At 34.2% G+C, this 17,325-nt stretch overlaps 1 protein-coding gene across 3 annotated transcripts in view; it reads left to right on the top strand.

Annotated features, from left to right (window-relative positions):
* LOC118738959 overlaps positions 1-17,325 on the top strand; it is a 139,191-nt gene that overhangs the window by 65,925 nt on the left and 55,941 nt on the right. For all 3 annotated transcript variants that reach the window (XM_036470042.1, XM_036470035.1, XM_036470026.1), the window contains exon 3: positions 16,360-16,423. The gene's annotated coding sequence lies outside the window, so the exon portion shown is untranslated. The remainder of the gene's footprint in view (positions 1-16,359; positions 16,424-17,325) is intronic.

The raw sequence follows: 17,325 nt of genomic DNA, 5'->3' as shown, positions 1-17,325 counted from the left end.
CATTTGTATTCGTTACTTAATAAGTTTATTGGCTTTCAAATGTACCTACATACGAATATTTGTACACATTTACATTAGACCGGACCATCTTTCAAGCAAAAAACAAGTTCGTCGCACACTCCTTAAGTATTTTTGCACGATGATTCCGAAAAAAGTCTTGTTTTTGACCGAATCTAGCGGTGGCCTTTTTATATTTTTCGGTGACACCTATATTCGGCAAAAATTAATTCACAAAATGCAGATCAGGGGCATTTCCGATGGTAACATTTGATCAAAACGGCCAGCTGATCTGTATTCTGAATGTAAAATAAGTGAAGCAAACAAAATCTGACCAGTTAAAAAAAATATTTCCTAATTTTTACTTTTTCCTTTTTAACCGACTTCAAAAAAGGAGAAGGTTATCAATTCGTTGGAATATTTGTTTTTTTTATGTATGTTACTATTGTGCCGGTATTTAAACTTGATAATGTGGTTGTTGTTATTTTTTTTTAAAGAGCTTGAGGCTCTCTATATAGGCTAAAAAACAACAATAATTTTAAATTTTTATTTCAAAATAATTTTATTTTTTGAAGTTTGATTTGATTTAAAAAATCCACAACTATAATTTTATTTAGAAAAAAATTTTCAAAGAAACTAAAAAAACAATTTTTTTCTGGGCGTGGCACTCGAACTCACAACCTCGCGAATTGCTTAGTCCGCAATACTGGTGTCTTTCAGCGTACCATTTTGATCCGAATTAACTTTGCCGTCGTCTGCCTATGCTATAAGCCACCATGCTAAGGTTTCATAGAATATAACTGAAAGGGCAAATGCCATATATATTCAGTATAATATCCTCCGAGGGGGTCTTCACGACATACCTGACCCTGGTAGGTAGGACCCTGTAAGTAAAAAGTGTCGAAGCGGCTTTTTTAAAGCGTTCCGCTAGATTGGAATTTGAAAGCAGCTTTTGTTGCCGAGAATTACTCGCCAGTTTGTTCCTTGTATTGCATAGCTTTAAGTCTAGAAATAAGTACATACAAACGTATGATTTTTTTAATTTTAATTAATCTCCTAAATATGTATTTCCATATAATAATTATTTCAACTAATCATGTCCACATACAAAACGAGTATGTATGTATAACTATTTGTGGTTTTGTTAGATATGTATGTATGTATTTTATGTATCTGTATATCGATGGAACGTGTCACAGATGCGTATTTACTTGTTTTAAAAGACACTTGAAGCTTTAATTGTAAACATACATAATTACCTACTGAAAGCTTAATACTTCTATCAACCCTGTAGGGATGCCAATTCATGTCAACTGATATTAGTTAACATCGAACTAGGACTAAATACTTAGTTTGTGTTTTTCCCTTTGGAATTGATCAGCAAAAAATTTTCTAAATAAAAGTCAGTAACTGATTTATATTGATGACTTTTGTAATTAAAAGTCTTCAATAACTGTTATCTAAGATATATAGTTTAAGAATCAAACTCTTATTTGCAGATTATTTAGATAAAAATCAAAAATAACTGTTAATTTGGGATTTGTAAAATAAAAATCAGAAACAAATTTTATTTAAGAAGTAAATAAATAAATGTAAAAAAAATAATTGTTACAGAGCGATTTTTTTAATAAAAGTTGTAACCGTTACGGTCCATGAAAATTTGTATATTGTCTACATCTTCTCTCACCATTTTGGATATCCGATTAATTTCCTGCATGGCATATCCCCCTGTATGTATATATGTACGCATTTTCTTACCCTGCCACAATCCATCACAAATGACCGATGAGCGTTGTGACTTTTTATAATCTGCGATTACTAACGACCGCATGCGATATGTTGTCTTGTTTTTTTTTTTTTTTGTAATTTTTTCATCACTACTTCGTCAATACTATTTACTTGGCTACTTTATGCATATAAGTGGTTGCTGGGTTTTTTCTTCTTTACGACGAAATTCTAAATTTAATGTTTTACCCACGCAAAACATTAAACAAAAAAACGTAGAAAAACCACAATCACTTGTCGCTTTAAATGGTTAATGGCGTCGATGTGACGTGAGTCGCAGTGCTTCTGGCGAAAAGCTCGTTTAATTCTTTGTTTTTTTGTACAAATGTAGTTTTTTTTATTCGCAGTAATTACCAATTACTTAAGAACTTAAGTGCGTTTCGGAGAACTTTTAAGATAATTAAAATAAAAATTTACTTAAATTTGTCTACGTCGTACATTATCTATGTATATACATACATACATACATATGTACATGCAAGTATATTTATTTGTCTTAAGTTCACTTTCATTCGAGAACTTTTCTCAACTTTTGATTTAATTGCGGTACTTACTTACAAGTCAGTACTTTTTTTATTTAATAGCGCAGAGTTGAAATTTTTGTCTCATATAAGGTATTATTATTATTACTAGGGTAGACAAAACTATTTTATGATGATGGGGCAGCTACCCATTTACATATATAGCTTTTTTGAAGTTCGGGCCTAATATGGCCGCACCATATTTTTTCATTTTCCAGCTTACATTAATCTGTGGTGTACCAAACCTCCCCATTAGGTTTTGTGTATGGGTTCCCTGCATTGCAGAGAGCTCGATCTGTAATTAGTACCATAAATTTCCTAGATATTTCTTTATTGCATCGCATCAATGACCTCAATGAGTTTCATTATGACCTTCAAGTGACCCTTATTACCTCCGATTATGAATGCGGAGGTGTCTAGAATTTTCGGTGCCGCAGTGCTCGCCTGCTTTTCTATTTAAATAGAAAGGGCAGGTATTCCATCCAAGGCATTGAACGTATTAATTATACTACATACTTATTTTTCTGGCTACAGTAAAATTTAAGTTTAATTGCTTTTTATATTTTAAACCGTTTTTTTTTTATGAGAATGTAAAATTACCAAATTCATTTATATTAACATTTGATATCAGCGCTGTTGCATAAAATCTGTGTCTAAATCAGTTCATTGAAAAATTCGTTAACGATTGACGTTATTTAATTGGAATTTTGTATGTCCAAATAATTCACGATTTTCTAGATTTATTTTTTATTTTTTGGATAGTGACGAATGGCAATTTGCCGCCGATACAAAAATGCGAACGTGCACATTTTTGCAATCCAACTCACAAATTACATACCATAACCAAAAATAGGAAAAATGAAACGGCCATTGGCGTCGCAAAGTGCAATACGCCAAACAAAAATGTTGTAATAACAACAACAATGAAGTGATGTAAGGAGACTAATAATAATACATAGATTGGCGCTTACACATACATATGTACGTTAGTTTTTGGTTTTTTATTTTTTGATGTTGGGTTGAACCGGGCTTGAACCCAGGCCCTGCGTAGTGGTAGTGGTAGCGCAAAATTTTCTTTTTGATGCAAAAATGCAACTACGTAGATGTTTTTAGAGTATTTTTGCATCAAAAAGAAAAAAAATCGTTTACGTTCGCGATTAGAGCTCGGTATGTTCTTTAAATATTTTTCAGACTACATATAAAAAAAGTAAAAAAAAAATATATATTGCAAAAAAGTTTTCTTACCGTTTTTTCGTAGACACCTTAGAATTCTAACCCACTGCCGATTGCTTTGCTTAAGAAATTTTTCGAAGACTTTGAAAGATTTGCGAGGGACTTTTTGTGGTTTATTCTTTGATATATTTGGAAAATTTTATTTTTTTTTCTAGATGTTATGCATGACTTTTCGGAATTCTTCGTGCTTAGTTTTTTGGGATTTTTGGAGTTTTCTCGTAATTTTTTGGAACTTATGAAAAGTTCAGTTTTCAGGATTTGTTAACAAATTTTCGGTAATTTTCTGGCAATGTTTTTTTTTTTATCTGTTTTTTTTTATATACTTTTCGGAATTGTATGTGCTTAGTTTTTTGGATATGTCTGTTTAAATTTATTTGGGATCTTTTGTAATTTTATGTTATTTTCGTGATTTTTCAAAAACATGTTTAGGAGTTTTTTGGAAGTTTTTGAAACTTCTCAGGAATTTTTTGAGTTTATGCTAAATTTCATGGGAAACTTTTTGTGTATTTTCCGGTTTTGTAAAAATTTGTTTGCCTTTTGACTAAGCCTTTTAAGAAAACAAAATGTAAAAAATTTGACCAAATGGCGGGTAAAGCAGTTTAAGGAGCAAATACCTTTAGTACTCTTATGAAGACTCCCTAAACTTGAAAGCCCAAAATAACGTTTTCTTCTCTAATAAATGCGAAAATAGTTTGGTAAATTAAACTCTAATAGGGTATTTACATGAGCTTGATTCAACTTATCGCCTCATGTAGACACCGTAATAAATATACTGAAAAGATAAAACTAAAATTCTGGCTTTTATGATGCACCAACTGTCGAACGTTATACGCTTAGCCACTAAGAAAACTAAAACCTTGAAAAACATCTAATGAGTTCACAAAATGACTCCGGACGGCTGAAAATCCTTGTTGCAGCGAGTCGGCAAGGCACATCATTGTTTGTTTTTCTAGTGCTGATTGTAAGATCAATCTATTGACATTGAATTCAATCCGGCCAAAGAAACTGCTTCTAGACCAGAGGGTCTTCGGTGGCTTCGTTAGATGAGAGGAACCAAAGCAAGGGCGGCTTTTCATTGCTTTAACGTTTCCGAAAACGTCGACAAAGGACCCTGTGATATCGCTCCCATGATCTTTAGGACCTTTAACACTCGAAAGTGGGGATAATTGGGACACTTCTACAGTTTTTTTGTCAAAGTTTGTACTAGGATATTTGGCAATTAAATTCTTCTTAAGGTTATTTCTGAGATTCTCCTCTAGTTTGTTGTGTTATTGGCATTCAAATGGAAGTACTTACAGTTGTGAGAGACTTTTTCATTGCAAAAATACACTTGGAGGTTTGAAAACGCCTAGCGTAGGATATTTTTCGGATAAGAAGACACATTATGTAACTGCAATGAGTGGTAAAGCCGAAGGCTATGTAATCCTCGAAAAGCTGTCACTCTGTGGTACACTTGAACCACTAATATATGGATGTGTGCGCGTATTTTTACCCAGTGAATGGTGCGACAAAATCACGTAATCTCTGAGGCAACAAAAATCGTTAACGCAGATTGGAAAAAAATGCACCAATTGCAGCAACAATCGACTGTAAAGTCTATAACGCCACCAAAAAAAAGCAAACAAATATTTTAACGCGGCAACAACAAAAGCAACAACGATGAATTCTCCGAAACAAGATATGTTTGTACATTTACCCCGACCATAAAAAAAACAAAACAAACAAAACAAAAACACAAAATAGCCGTAAATGGTAAACAACAGTTGCAGCAATAAACTCAACTCGAGTCGTAAATAAAGCGTTTGGCCTATAATGAAGAAAGCCAAACCGGGTTGCTGGTGATCGCTTGTGGCAGCGATTTTTTTGTTGTTGTCATCAACATCAACATTCCACCCAAATCCACGCCGTGCCACGCCACACCACACCAGCAGCAGCAGCAGCAGCAGCAGCTTTACTGAAATCACTTTGGTATTTTTAAATATTTTGCTAAGCCAAAGTAAATATTTTCGGGATGGTGAGTAAATGGTTATGCGATTGACTGCCCAACAACTGGTTGGTTAGATCAGTGGCGTGGTGCGCATGCGCAATGGACCTATGGCTAAAGCACTTGCGCGCGCGCAGTCCAGTCAGCTCCACCTGCCGTCGCTATTCGCCAGCCGTCAGCCGTCAGCCGTCAGCCGCCAGCAATCAATGGGCCGTATGAATAAAAATAAGCAATTGCTTTTTCTTAAAATTTCAGATCTTTTACTCAATTTATTCAAACAAAATTGAAGTAAAAGGTATGCAATTTTAAGAAAAAGCAATTGCTTAGTTTTTATTCATACGGCCCAATGGCCACGAATAGTTTCAACACAAAAGCAAGCCAAGTCAAAAGTTTAGCGCGGGAAGAAGTGTTGGGCGCACGTTGCGCTGCGCTGGTTGGGCCCGTTGCAAACGGGAATGCAAACGAGTTGAGCAACTAGCTGAAAGGCTAAGCTCTAAGCAAATATTGTCCATTACTTTTTTTTAATATTTTTTTTTTTTTATAAGATTTGTTATTTATTTATTTAGATTTTTTTTCTTGCTTGCTTGCTTTATAAGTAGAATGACCACTTTACGATCTAAGCCACAGCTTAAATTTTATTGGCATTTGTCTGCTCTGTCCGTCGGTGATTAGTTGTCTTGCACTGTTTAACATTAAATATTTGCAAGAAATTTGTGATAATTATACAAAAATATGCAAATTAAGCTACAGATAATTATTGGTATGCAGTGAAGAGAGGAAGCACACTTGTGCGCCACTTATCTTGTAGCGCCAGTTGTTTGACACAAATTCTTGTTTATTATCCATAGCCACTTAGTGCGGGCTTTCGACAAGTAAGCTGAAAAAAACCCGTGGAGCTACTTACTAACAGAATTTCGATTTTTTACATAATTATTTAGTTAATTTTTCTCTAATCTTTGGTTGGAGTAAGATAAACTTTAGATCTGTTAATATAAAATATAATAAAGAACCAACATTTGGGTGGCGAAAAATAGTTGACACGATTAAAAATTTGGTGACAGGTAATAAGGTCAATGGAAATAAGGTCAATTGACTTTATTTCCCACCCTGGTGCGAAATAAAGTCAATTGACATTATTACCTTTTCAAAAGCGAAATAAGGTCAACAAAAATTTGGAAATAAAGTCATTGACGCTATTTCCTCATTCAAATGGAAATAGCGTCAACAATGCTTAAAGTATGTCGATTCATAGAAAAAAATGTTGTTCTTACAATAAACATTGCCCCGTAAGTGTTGTTTTTTAATAGATGAAAAAGGCTTTTGCCAAATCCTCAGTGTTGTTATATTAATCCACACACAATCATGAACTACCTCCAATTGATTCTATTACAAAAAGAATATAAATTACGAATATGTAAAAACACGATGCGAAAAACTAAACTCCTGCGTACAGCTGGAATACGAGAAATATTTGAAGAAAGAGTGGATAAATGATCCATAACATGCAAAACATTTTTCGTTTCTACAAAAATAAAGCGAACACTATTAAATTGAAGAAACAGTACATGTCCAAAAACCCCGGAGGAGCACTGAAAGAATTCTGTGTTTTAAATTAGCATATTTTGAATGAATTCGGAATGTCTAAGGTGGAAAAGAACCCAACCTTTCTATAAGGAAACAATTCTAGAAAAAGAAATTTCTTACACTGTATTTATGTCTCCGCCAGCAGTCATTTAAAAGCAGCTAAGGAGAACGACGACACTATTTATTAGATGGCACATTCAACGAGCCAATGTGCCAAAATGCGGGTATAAACAATTATTGATTATTTAATATCGGAACCGAGATCATATAAGTTAATGGATTGGTTTTCACACACTTTTGAAACACAAATTATATGCTTTTTTACTGCAGACAAGTTGTTGCCTCAAAACACAGCAGAAATCTTCCAATCAGGGCTGCCAACTCTCCTTAGTTTTGAGGTGCCATATTGAGGATAAAAAAAGTGCCAAAATGTGCCAAATAGAAAAATAAAAGTGCCAAAAAAGGTGTAATTCCTTTTAATCAGTCACATTTAGCAATAAAATAAAGCCTCATTTTCAAAACAAAAGTGCAATGATAAAATAAGATAAACCAGTTGAATAGCCTTTATAAATTAGAAAATTTTAGTTGAGAAAAAGAAGTGCACGCAAAGGATTTCACAAAAATGTATTGAAATGTTATTTTTTTTACAAAAGTGCCATTTTGGCATTTTGTGCCAAATTGAAAAATTAAGTGCCATTTGAAATAAAATAGGAACAAATGGCACGGTTTGAGCCAAGTTGGCATCCCTGCCTCCAATAACTTACAAATATAAAAATGTGAAATATCGAGGGCTTGAATTCATTAATACCCTCTATCTGCAATTTGCACAAAAACTAATTTCTGATTTTAGAAACCATCTGGGACTTATTACCTGTCGTTATATAAGGTAGCATTAATATCACTGATGACAGTTAAAGCTTAGGTGGATTTTTATATCAGAATCTCATCTTTGTGAAAAGTGTGCAGATAGGGGATACCCCCTAATATAAGCCCTCGATGTTTAAAATATATAAAAATTTTATTTCAACGTATACAAAAAATTAATCTACCTGCGCTACAGCACGTCGGGAGACGGGGAGGGGGGGCCGGGGGGCCCGCGGCGTAGCGTGACGCGGTGTGCGCGCCGGTCGCGCGGGGTACGCGGGGCGCGAGCGCGACGCGCGCGGTGTAGCGCGCTGACGCGGCCCGCCGCGAAGCTAAGCAAATTTAATGTTTGAAAGAGAAATAATGTCAATTGATTTTATTTCGTTTTTAAAAAGGTAATAATGTCAATTGACTTTATTTCGCACCAGGGTGGGAAATAAAGTCAATTGACCTTATTTCCGTTGATCTTATTACCTGTCACCAAAAATTTCACCAAATTACTAAACACCCTGTACCGCTTAAAAAAGTTATAACTTCAAAAACAAAACTTTATAGGACATTTACGTACCAAGCCCAATATTTGATACTGGATCGAACGGAGCAGATCTGATGACCATTCCTATACAGAAACGTTCCTTGATTCCGAAAATTCAGAGCCTGTGAATTGTACGTGAAGCAAGTGATTCAGTTTCCCGTTGTTATTTTTAGTGAAGGTGCCATCAATTGCCTTCGTAGCAGATGTATCCCTTTCTGGGATTTCTTTGATAAAAATTGTATGGAGACAGGAGGCCTCAGACAGCGTCTCTATCGCATTGTTGCCTCCATGATTTCCTCTTTGAACGTCTAAAGCAAAGACTATACAATTTGTGTTATTTGTACATTTTGACAGGTACAAAGTCGATTGTGTATTTTTTTATTGAGCTGACTCATTCCCACTAAAAATTTCTAGACAATACCACTCTGTGGCTGCCAAAATGTACAAATCTAGACAAATGTACATATCGTGTGATCCCTGCTTAGTAATTGTCTTATTGTCAGTGAGAACAGCCTTGTGCGCTGTACCCACTGATGCGATCTTCTGGCCGTGCTGAAAGCCTCCTTCCGGCTTTGCGCTTTGCATCCTACTATTTCCTGCACCCCACCCACCGTCGGTAAAAGGTCCCTAGAAATAAAACGAATAAGAGGAGTGTTATTAAGATTGTCGTTAACCAAGAGGTCGGTGCGGTGCGTGTACTCTCACTTAAGCACCGCTTAACCGTGGTTCTTGCAATAGGTCTGTGGCGAAGTTTCGTTCACTGGCTAACCTATTTATTGTGACTGATTTCCGCTTGGCATAATGTAGTGTGATCCGAGGTCTCAGATTCAGTCACTGTTGATGCACCAGTCAGCACAGTTGCTTGACAGTGATTGGGAAACTTGACCCGAAGGTGGATCGCCAGCACAGATCTCCGTGTGAAGAATCGGTTTAGGAGTTTCGACTTAGGCCGCTCCTTCAGCTGTTATGACCATGTGCCAGCTGCCAGAAAGCCCAGCGGTTCTACTGGTAGATGCCCGCACGTCCAGTTCGCCGCCTCTTTGCGTTGATACTCCTTAGCTCGCAACAGCAATTTAAAGTGTCACATCGACGCGAGACCTCAAGCCAATGGGTTTTGGGTTCGCCAAGCCGTTAGCTTAATCAAATTCCTTGTAAGTTCGCTATTCCTCGTTCCATTTGCAAAATTAATCAAGGTATCCTTGGAAATTTAGTAAATGCATATATCTGCTTTACTATCTTAAAAATTTTGTATACACGATCTTTTTTAAAATTTGTTAAGTTTAATTTGGAATTATCATATATATGTATGTATACATTTTTAGGTGCACTGTTTCAAACATTCGATTAACAACGCAAATTATAAAACGCTACATCTTGCAAATGCATAAAGCTCTGCACTAACGGCGCAAAGGCCAGCGACCAATACTACACCCAATTAACTCATAAAACATCAAATGACCGCCAGCGGTGAGAATCTCACACAAACGGACACATGCACTTTTGCACAATTAAATAGTAGTCCGCAAGTGGCTTTTGTAAATTAACGGTGCACCGTTGATCGATTACCGATTACCGGTAAGTACCAGTGGGATACAACAAATGTGCTCGTATTTACATATGCACATACATACATACATATGTACATATGTATGTAAATCCACAATTCTAAGTGAAAACAAGTTCAAATAAAATACTAAGTACATATTTAGCTGGAAAAAACTTTGAGCTTACTAATTAATCGCAAGTTCTGCTTTATTTTTAGCAAAGTATTGATTGTTTGTTAATATCGTTACTAAAAGCGGTATTTTTTTTTTTTACATACATAGTTGACAACGTCATAATTAAGCGGTGTTTAATGACAAACTGTGAACTGGACTACATACAGTATTACGCCGGATTTCCATGGGTGAAGCTGAAAAAGTTCGGAAAATTTGGGGTTTATTTTTAACTTTTCCCCATGAAAACTCCAAACAAGCATCTTTCATCTTCATCTTCATCTTCATCTTCATCTTCATCTTCATCTTCATCTTCATCTTCATCTTCATCTTCATCTTCATCTTCATCTTCATCTTCATCTTCGTCGTCTTGGTCTTCATCTTTATCCTTTCCTTTATCCTGATCTAAATATGTCCATTCTTTTCTTCATTTACATATTCACCCCCACCATTGTTATTAGGTTAGGTATTTAAATTTTCCTTCCTCTTTGTTTTTATATTTAGGTTTCTTTACTTTTATTTTAATTTCTATATTTATCCCTTTCTTCTTCTCCATACTCAAAATTACCTTCTTCCTTGTTTGAGTCTAATCTATTCATGTACATACATACATACATTTTATTCCTGAACTGCTGCTTAGCACGTTTCTTTAATTCACTATCAATATTAAAGCATACATTTAGGAGGCATTTCCGCCCCAACCATGTACATGTATGGCATTGGTATTGGTGTGACTTTTGAATTGATTTTTTCGCTCTATTTTAAACTGATTTGAAATTTTAAAAATTGCCTGCACATCAGCATCAAAATACCTTTCTAATGATGTATAACTGTTTATACCTTAGAAGTATAGTTTAGCCGTAAAAGGGGTGTAAAGGAAACATGATTGCCTATTTATATAATGATGATTATTATAAATTACTATGTATCTAAATGCTCTATTCTCATTTGTCTGTAAGAAGACATTTTTCTGTAGACCAAATAGTTAAATAAATAAACATAACCTTTACAATCACCATTACAATGACCATAAAATTCGCATTCCATTACCATTACCAATACAAATACCATTTTGAGTAAGAACGAACAGTCATGCTTATTTCACTGAAATATTTAAAAGTCTTAGAAATTAGTTAGTTGTTTTATTTAGTATTGGTTTGGGCGTACACTAAATTAAACAATTTCCAGACCCATTCACAACAAGCCAACGTTCTGCACACTGAGCTACAGGGATACCGTTATTTTTTTTTTTAGATTTTTCCAATTTCATTACAGCAGCCATTATTCATATAACTTTAGGCACCTCAACGTAGTTAAAAAGACGATAACTTCAAGCGTTCAGTAGCCGATACAAAACCAAATTTTTATGAACTAAACTTATGATGTCTGTGGAAAATTCGTTTCTTAAAAAAAGTGGAACACTTTATACCTGCACCTCTTCGTTTCGTGATTGGCGCTATAACCGCTTAAGAGATTTTGCCACCCCCGTCCCCCCCCCCCCCCCCTCGATAAAAAAAAAACAAGCAAAAGAAAAGAAATAGCCTTAAAACGTTTGCCGATGTCGTAACAAAAGAGGGAAAGGGTACCTACAAATGTTTGCTATTCTTTTTCACTAGAAAGGACTTTTAAGTTGCGGATTTCGAACCCTTAAACCGAAAATGTCTGAGTTGCTGCCACTAACTTTGTCTGCTAAAGACTGGACACTCGCAAATTATGTGGTCAAATCATTTTGCATTGTGGAAGGCCAACATTTTTTGGAAGAAACGAAAACACCATTCGCTACTACACATTTGTGTGATTAAAGACTTCCACCAGATTTTTATTTTTATTTTTTTTGTTTCAAATCAACTAATTCGAATATCATGTGAGCTAAAATGCATATGCAAATTCAAATTCAAAATGTGAATTTAAAAAAAAAAATACCATACAACGTGTTAAAACAAAAGCAATAAAGTTAAATCCCATTCATTGATATCACAAAAAAGTGATTTGTAAAATGCTGTTAAAGTGCCTTCACTTTATGTACATATTTACATATTTATGAATTACCATACTAAATCCGCAAATAATTCTCAAAGCGTCAATTTGTAATTGTTATAAAAAGTCACCTTGAAAGGTAAACACTTTTACAGTACTTAAGCAAATACTTATGTAAGTGGTTGTATGTGTAAACACTCAGCCGCAGGTGAAATCAATTCCACTTTGTTTGTTGTTGATGATATGGGAATTATTGTATGAAAGATAACTTTTTTACACTTGTTTTGCTGCTTTTTATCCGATTTTTATTTATTTATTTTTTCATTTTTTATTGTGCTATTTTGTTTTTTAGGCGCCCCTGCGCACATTTGCTACAACTTTGAAGTGTCTTTTTGATGGCGCTGAAGTGTCTGATAAGGTTCTTAATTTATTTTCATTTTCTTTGAGTGTTTATGCTGTGGCTAGAAAAAAAAATTAAATAAACAAATCCAAAGTTAAATATTATGGAATTTTTCTTCAAAACTCACATAAAAGCGATACAATTTTTTTTTTACGATAGTCTTTGTCTGTGTGCCTTCTTTTTCTACAATTGTGAAGTAATGCGAGCTGCTGTTTTTTGTCTGGAGCTTACATTTGAAGAGTCATATAAGCTTCCGAGCAACCGCAGCATTTTCCAGGCTGAGATATTTGTTGAAACTTAAGCGGCTCTAATTTCTTATGAATCACCTGTAAATATGCATTCATTGACAGCCAATCAGCCCTAAAGGAATTAGCGGCTCCATCGACTAACTCGCTTTTACGTTCCCCAAAGCAGGAATAGGTTAGATGCATTTTGATTAAGGGAAATAAGCCTTCTGAGAGCTAGAAGGAAATAGCAGATCAAAGATCTAGCAAATTGGTAAAAAATGCATTGCGACTAATGTTTAATCACCAACTAAATTTTACAAAAATCAATCCACAATACGGTTGTTAGCGTTTATTTTTATATTTATCGAATTTGCTATATGTACATTAGGATGGTACAAAAAAAAAAAGTAAATTCGGAATTTAAGCTCTCGCTCTCTAGGATTGTTCCTTACCGAAAAAATATTCCCCCCTGTTTTTTATTTTGAAATCAAAAAATATTTAGAGGTCGCCTCAAGCACTCAAAGTTTTCCATATAGTATTTTATATGGGAAAAAAACATATTTCCTAGAAATGGTATAGAATTCTTGAAAATCAATATTTTTCATTCGGAACACTTTCACTAAAAATACCAATTTTTTTATTTAACCATTTTTTATTATTAACTATTTTTTACAGGATCCCTAAAACCCAAAAAAAAAAAATGCAATGGGTGGACCCATAAAAAATCGCTAGTATTAAAATTTAGTAAAAAATAATTGCGTATCATTATTGCAAGTCTCCTGAAGAGAACCAGAGTTTTCCGATCGCAAAATATTGACTTTCAAGAATTCTATACCATTTGCACGACCACTAAATATTTTTTTGATTTCAAAAAAAAAAAACATATCGAGGGCTTATATTCAATACCCTCTATCTACAATTTTGATGAAAATGAGTTTTTGATGGTAACGTGAGCTCTTATTTATCCTTCAGCCATGACAATAATGCCAAACTTAAAATTTTGCTTTTATGGTATTATATTCTCATTTTGAAAAATCTACTATCTGCAATAACATTTTGTTACAAAAGCAAAATCCTCTATCTACACAATTTTGCTGGAAAATTGTTTTCATTACCATTTTTTTGTGGCAGGTCAAATAAAGACTGGGTAAGTTACATGTGCCGATGCATGTATGTATATGTTCCGCTAAAATCCGATCTTAGGTCAAACTAGTTTGCCCAGGCTAAACTTGTTCTACCTAATGCGATGTCCAAGCGAAACCAAATCTTGTGGACTGCGTAGCTTCAGTTGGACTGATGATGAGAGTTACAAAAATAGTTTATTCTAAGATCGGGTTTGGCCGGTAGCTTACAGGTATATACATGTCCGCTCATTTACTACAATAATGTCATAACTCAAAAAATCAAAACTCGAGAAAGACGGCTTTAAAGTTTTGAATTTACATATACGCCGATACTAAAAATGAATACATATTTTATTCTAGTGAGATTCTGGTAAAGGCCTGTATGCAGCTCTCAAGAAAAGCAAAAACTCCATATAAAATGGCGTACAAGAAATGGCTAAGAAATTTTCTTGATTCAAATTTCCTTAAGGCAGTACGCAGTTCTTAAGAAATTTACTACGCTTTCTACTACGGTTTTCTAAACTTTTTTTGTGAAGAAAGAACATAAGGCAACCCAGTTTTGCAACAGAAATATATGCCCGTTCCATTATTTCTTGAGGAAGTAGTGAGGCAACAGGCTGTGAAGTATCAAAAATAATGGCAATTTTTTCTTGACCGTTTTCTTGAGAGCTGCATACAGGGCTTAATCGATGCAGCTATGATATTTTTACACGAATTAGAAGAAGACGTAGCGATAATTTCTGCATACTCAACTCAAAATTTGTATTTTTTGGATTATGACACTACTAAAGTAAATGAGCGATGTGTATATGTTTATTTGCCTCCACTTAGTCCGAAGATTCCCACAATTCTCTCTTACTCATATCTATTTAAGAGTTTGACCAACCATCTCTTCGATGACAGGCAAAAGCCCTGGTGCAGACAAAATCCCGTACCCCGTTCTAAAAAATCATCCGTATCCCATCAAACATAGAGTCATTCAACTCCATAACTACATTTTATTTCAAGGGTTATATCATCAAGAGTAGGAAACTGCTATTATTATTCCTATTGCCAAACTAAATACGCTAATGATATTTTAATTTTTTCTAAAACTAAGGACTTGACGCAAGTAAAAATTATTTTTTCTAACATACTAAACGATCTAATCAATTGGTCCTAATCTTCAGGAGCTCAGATTTAAGCTGAAAAAGTAATTTTTTCACATATGCAGAAAATACAAATAAATACATACATCCAACCCTCTCCTTGTCTAACACCCCTCCCCTATACTGATACATTGAAAATATTTGGAATGATTTTTTACAATAAACCTACTTTTAAGCAGAACTGTCATTATGTAAAAGTTGACTTTGGGCTCGTAATTTATGGACACTGCGCAAAAAAACATCTTAAATTGCTACAAACACCTTACTATGTAGCAGAGGAGAAAAAGCATCCGTGCATTTCCCACCTCGCCAATAAAAGCTATCTCTCACGTCGAATCCTGCTTTCAACAAAAAAACTGATGTAGCAAGCAATCACCTTTATTTCGTATATTAATCTACATCAAAGATTTCGACATCATCCGATGCTTACTAAAGTAAAAACTCTACCGCAAGGGCATTTGCCCAGTTTGATACTCATAAATTACCTGGGAGCTTATTTTCACAGACGGTTCCAGATATGGTGGTAACAAAAGGGCTGGGTGTTACAATTGTCTTCAGTGCTTTTCCCCCGTACTGCTCGGCATTTACAGCCGAATCAGCTGTACGTTTCGCCTCTATAAACGAAGGAAATTTCCTCATCTGAACGGGCAGTAAACCAACCAGCGAAGCCTCTTTTAACAGTGCTAATGATTCTCATATAATTTCGAAATCACGTGAAATACTTTTTTGACACAAAAACACATTTAAAATTATGTGGTTACCTGGGCACATCGGAATTGAAGGGAACGAATTTTCACACCTATGATTTCTGCATTAAAATCTTAGTTTAACATAGTATTTACGTCTAAAGAACTGACATTTTCATTATTCTGCAAAACCCTCTATCAGCAAATTTTTCTATATAAATAGTTATAATTCGAATTGCAATAACCTCTATCTGATCTTTAAACTAAAATTAAATGAATTAAAAGTAAAAAACTAGTTTTAGTATATTGCGTGAGTATTTAAGACATGCGTGTGTACTTAAAATTATTAACACTTTTAAAAACAGCTGCCAAAACAGTTTTTTTGCTCTCCAGAAAAATTGAGTTTTTGCAGATAGAGGGTATTGAATATAAGCCCTCGATATGTATCTATTTTGCTATTGCTATCGTATTTCCTATTCATTGTTGTTCGCAATACTCTAAGCTTTCACAATTATTTAACTTTGAATGAGTGTTAAACTTAAATTAACCTACATTATTTATATTCTATTTTTATTTCAGATTATTTAATCGCGCGTATTGCATCATATTTGTCGTAGACGATCAGCCTGCAGCTTGCGTATGAGTGAGTATTCATATTACTTAATTCAAGAAATTTCCTGAACACATAAAAATTATATATGTATTTGTAAATTTAAAACTTTGCTCACTGTGGGTTCATTTCTGGGTTCAATGCAATAAATAATATTTAATAGAAAAATGCAATTTTAAGTACGGGTACAAATTAGAATTGTTATAGAATTTTTTAGTAAACTTTTATGTATGTTGGGAAAAGACATGCAGTATAAATATTTAACAGAGGCTTATTTGAAAGACTTTAGAACCAAGATATCTTTTACAGAGTTGCCACCTACTTATTTACTAAATACATTTTTAATTTAAATTACACAATTTGAGTAAAATATGCTTATGTAGGTATGAAACGAAAAGTATTAAACACCCCAATTAAATTGACGCTCTTTAAGCATTTTAAAATAGAGTTGCCATCTGTTGCAAAAATAAAACTGTTTAGGACCGTAAGCAAACCTAAATATAACTGTCCTGATACCATACCAGGAGATATGGGAGCTATCCATGTATTCATGAGCAGAGTTGCCATCTGCAAAAATTATAAAAAAATTGAAGAAATATCTATACGCGATTTTCGCTCTAAAACTAATAAACTGATTTAAGTCATACATATGTATTTTAAGCAGGATTTGTTGGAAAAAGCAACAAAGTCTTAGCGGTAGAAGTTTTACATAGCTGCTATATCTTGTTTTAGTTTTTGTATATTTTTATCATTCATTTACTTAACCTTCCTTTTACCCTCATTCCCACTACGATAGCAAAAGTCAGAGTTGCCTACCTTTCTCTGACGTTGAGATACTTAATTAATTACGAGTGCGAGTAAAAGTCAATAAGCTTTTTATACAATTACAACAACTTCATTGTTTGTGAAAATATGCAATAATTAAAAATAATGAG

The sequence above is a fragment of the Rhagoletis pomonella genome, unplaced genomic scaffold, assembly GCF_013731165.1.
Source record: "Rhagoletis pomonella isolate Grant_MI unplaced genomic scaffold, Rhpom_1.0 Rhpom_scaffold_00001, whole genome shotgun sequence".
Taxonomy (NCBI): domain Eukaryota; kingdom Metazoa; phylum Arthropoda; class Insecta; order Diptera; family Tephritidae; genus Rhagoletis; species Rhagoletis pomonella.
Note: the sequence above shows the minus strand (reverse complement) of the source record. Positions and strands in the feature narration are given on the sequence as shown.